Source organism: Balaenoptera acutorostrata, chromosome 8 (genome assembly GCF_949987535.1).
Source record: "Balaenoptera acutorostrata chromosome 8, mBalAcu1.1, whole genome shotgun sequence".
NCBI classification, from domain to species: Eukaryota; Metazoa; Chordata; class Mammalia; order Artiodactyla; family Balaenopteridae; genus Balaenoptera; species Balaenoptera acutorostrata.
This window is the reverse complement of record NC_080071.1, coordinates 92284146-92288076: the sequence shown is the minus strand read 5'-3', so window position 1 is coordinate 92288076 and position 3931 is coordinate 92284146.

Below are 3931 nucleotides of genomic sequence, written 5' to 3'. Positions count from 1 at the left end.
AGAGTGGCCCCCACTTGCCGCAATTAAAGAAAGCCCTCACGCAGAAACGAAAACCCAACACAGCCATAAATAAAAATAAATAAATAAATAAAACACAAAACTGACTCACACTCACAAAATTAACTTAAAAAAAAAAGGACCTATTCATCCATTCACTCATTCGTCCATTCGTTCATTCATTCATTCATCATTCATCTAGCCAGTGTATGTGAGCATCTTCTGTGTGCCAGATGCAGTAATGTGCAAAACCAAACATAGTTCCTGACCTCCTACAGCTTACATTTTGATAGGAGATCCAGTCGTTAATGACATAGTCACATAAATAACTGTAAAACGGCAACTATGACAAAAGCCATAAGGGAGAGGTGTAAAGGGGGATTGTACTTAGGTCACTCAAGAATGGTTTTCCTGAGGAATCGATGACTGAAATCTGAGGAACAGATGAAATTTTCCTGGAGTGGAGGACCTAGAAGAACAGCCCAAGCCAAGGGACCCACATGAGAAAATGTGCTGGGACCAGAGAGAGAAAACCTAGTACAGGGATTGAGAAGAGGCCTCAGGGAGAAGCCCGAAAGGAGGTCATGATTCGGTGAACACAGACTTGGTGGGCGCAGGGGTCAGGGGGTGGATTCAAAAGGCAGTCAGGGGATAAAACTGATAGGACTTGGTGACGGAGGGTGTATTCGTTATCTGTTGCTGCATCACAAATTACCACGATTGAGCAGCTTGAAACCACATCCATCCGTTACGGCACAGTTTCCATGGGTCAGGAGTCCAGGCACAACAGAGTCGTCTGCAAGGCTGCAATCAAGGTGTGGGCCTGCACTGGAGTCTCATCTGAGGCTCGACTAGGAAGGACCAGCTTCCAAGCTCACAAGCTGTTGCAGCACTCATTTCCTCGTGTGCTCCTGGATTGAAGCCCTCCGCTTCCGTCAGCTGGAAGCCACCCTCAGGTCCTCGCTGTGGCCCTCTCCATTCTGCAGCTCACAGCATGGTGTCTTGCTTCTTCAAAGTCAGCAAGAGAGAGTCTCTTAGTGTTGCTGAAACTTGGCCTCTGTACACCGGCGCCGGATTAAATCTCGGAGACAGAGTTTTGGGTGAAATTAAAAGAAATCGTTTTATTGCTTTGCCAGGCAAAGGGGGCCACAGTGGGCTACTGCCCTCAAGACTGTGTGTCCCCCCTGGAAGGGGTGGTGAGGAGTCTTACAGCGTTCAAGGAACAGGGGGTGATCAGCTCGTGGACATTCTTCTGATTGGTTGGCGGTGAGGTCATTGGGAATCAGCATTATCAACCTTCTGGTTCCAACTGGTTTGGGGTCTACGTGCTTGTGGGCAGCATACAGTTAACCTCTTCCACTTGGTGTGGGTTTCAGTATCTGCAAAACAGCTCAAAGGAAGTGGCTCAGAATATTATCTAGAGTCCTGGAGGAAGAACTAAAGGTCCTTGACTTTGTTTAATGGCTAAAGTATTATTATTTTGTCTTGTTTGACTGTTTTCCTTTCTGCATTTTCTCACTTCTCTGATTAAATTTATTCTTTGTTTTTTTTTTTGTTTGTTTGTTTTTTTAATCTTTTATTTATTATTTATTTTTGGCTGTGTTGGGTCTTCGTTTCTGTGCGAGGGCTTTCTCCAGTTGTGGCAAGCGGGGGCCACTCTTCATCGCGGTGCGCGGGCCTCTCACCGCCGCGGCCTCTCTTGTTGCGGAGCACAGGCTCCAGACGCGCAGGCTCAGTAGTTGTGGCTCACGGGCCCAGTTGCTCCGCGGCATGTGGGATCTTCCCAGACCAGGGCTCGAACCCGTGTCCCCTGCATTGGCAGGCAGATTCTCAACCACTGCGCCACCAGGGAAGCCCTAAATTTATTCTTTGACTCAAGTTTTTCTACAGACAAAAGGCAGGTGGAGGACATGGGTGGGAGTCTATTCTGGGAAGGCCTCATAGGTTCCTGCTGGGTCACACTAGCAGGATGGGTGTCACTAACCTGTGTGAAGGAATCACATCCACGTAATCACATACCTCCTGACACTTCTGCTGTACTCTACTGACCAGAGCAAGTCACACCAGCCACGTTCAAAAGAAGGTGACCACACAAGAGCTGAATACTAGGAGACGGGGATTGTGGAAACCACCTTGGAGGCTATCTTCCCAAGAGGGATTCTGGGGTAGGGACACAGGGAGGTGTCAATCCTGGAAGGAGAAATCGAAGGGGATACGGTGAGGAGTCGAGAAAATGATTTTGGTTGGGACATGTTGAGTTTGAGGTACTTTTGAGACATCCAAGAGATATCACATGAGTGATATTTGAACATGTGGATCTGGAGCTGGTAGGAAACATAAATTAACGAATCACGTTTAGATGAGTGGTAATTCAAGCCAAGTGTGGACGAGATTTGCCGAAGGAGGGAGTGTGGGATGAGGAGCACCCAGGATCAAGTCTTAAAGAATTCCATCAGTTAATCGCCGGGCACAAGGCGTGGGCCTGCAAAGCAGACAGAGAACAGGAGTCAAACCAGGAGAGCGATGTGCTCCACAAACCAAAGGGGAAGAGACACTGACCGTGTCATACTGCTGGGATTCATGTATGGTGACGACTAAAATCATCACCTCCATTTAGCCCCAGACTGGGAAATGACTGGTGAGCTTAGCAGGAGCTGTTTTGGGGAAGTGATGAGGTGAGGCCAGGTTGGGGTGGGCTGAGAAGTGGATGAGAGGTGAGGAAATGGGACTGTATTGCCACTTTAGAGCATTTCTGCAGGGACGAGGCAGTTCATCTGTTAAAGGGACAGCAGAGAGCAGTGAGGGTTTCAAATAGTGGTGAGTGAGCAGACAAGCAGATGAGAGGCATGAAGGCCCGCTGGGCCCAACAATGTCCTCAGCCAGAGATCACCAGAAACACACCTGCAGTCGTCGTAATTGGGATATTACTCATCCCAGCCACGGAGACTGTTACCACGGGAAACCTCAGTAAACGGACGTGCAGGGGACTTAACATTTGGGTCTGCGTTAGTTGATTTGAGGAAACATTTAAGGAAGCAGGGCTTTGCTCTGGATTGGATTATGCCAGGAAAAGGAGGCAATTCCTTGACTGGATGTCTTAATAAATCGTATCTCAAAGGCAGGAAGACTAGAGAAAGCCTAAACTTGTAATTGGTAAAGAAGCAGCAGTCACTCTTATTGGCCAAGACAGAAGGATGTTTGGTCACTTTTGCGGCTTGGCCAACGCTTGTCTTTTCGTCTGTGTTCAGACATGAAGAGAGGGGCCGCGTTTTGGGCTTGATCCGTCATCAGAGCCTCATGTCGACGTTTTATGAACCTGTGTATATTCAACGGAACACCGAGCCCCAGCTGTGTGCCAGGCCAGCTCCCTGACATCACTGCTCTCTGGAACCTGCCATGGACGCTCCCTTTCCCCTCCCCCCACGTGCCCGGATGGCGGCAGTCGAGACATGCCTCCTCTCCACCCTGCATCTTAAGGGGCTGCTCTATGAGGCTTCGGCTTCTCAATCTCAAATTGGCCAGGGATGGAGGCCCACCGTGGTGGAGTGAGGATGAAGGGACGGAACCGATGTGAAAACCCCATAAAGCCTTCCGGGCCACCAGGGCTCACTACAGCTGCCCTCGAGCTCAGACATGTCTGTCTGGAAGGGCCTTCTTGGAATCGGACGCCCGTGCCCAGGGAGAGCAGGAGGGGCCCGGGACGGGCGTCCGAGACAAACATGGCACCGTACGCTGCGCGTCAGCCCCGCCGGCCCAGGTACCCGCCCGCGCAGCCGGCGGAGAGTAGCCCTGTGCGCGTGCGCGCCGCCGCCCCGCCCCCTCACCGCCCCGCCCCGCCCCGCCCCCGCGCAGGCCGCTGGGGCGGCCGGGCCACGCCGCGCGCCGATTGGTGGCGTTCCGGACCCGCCTGTGGGTGATTGACGGCTCCCGGTCC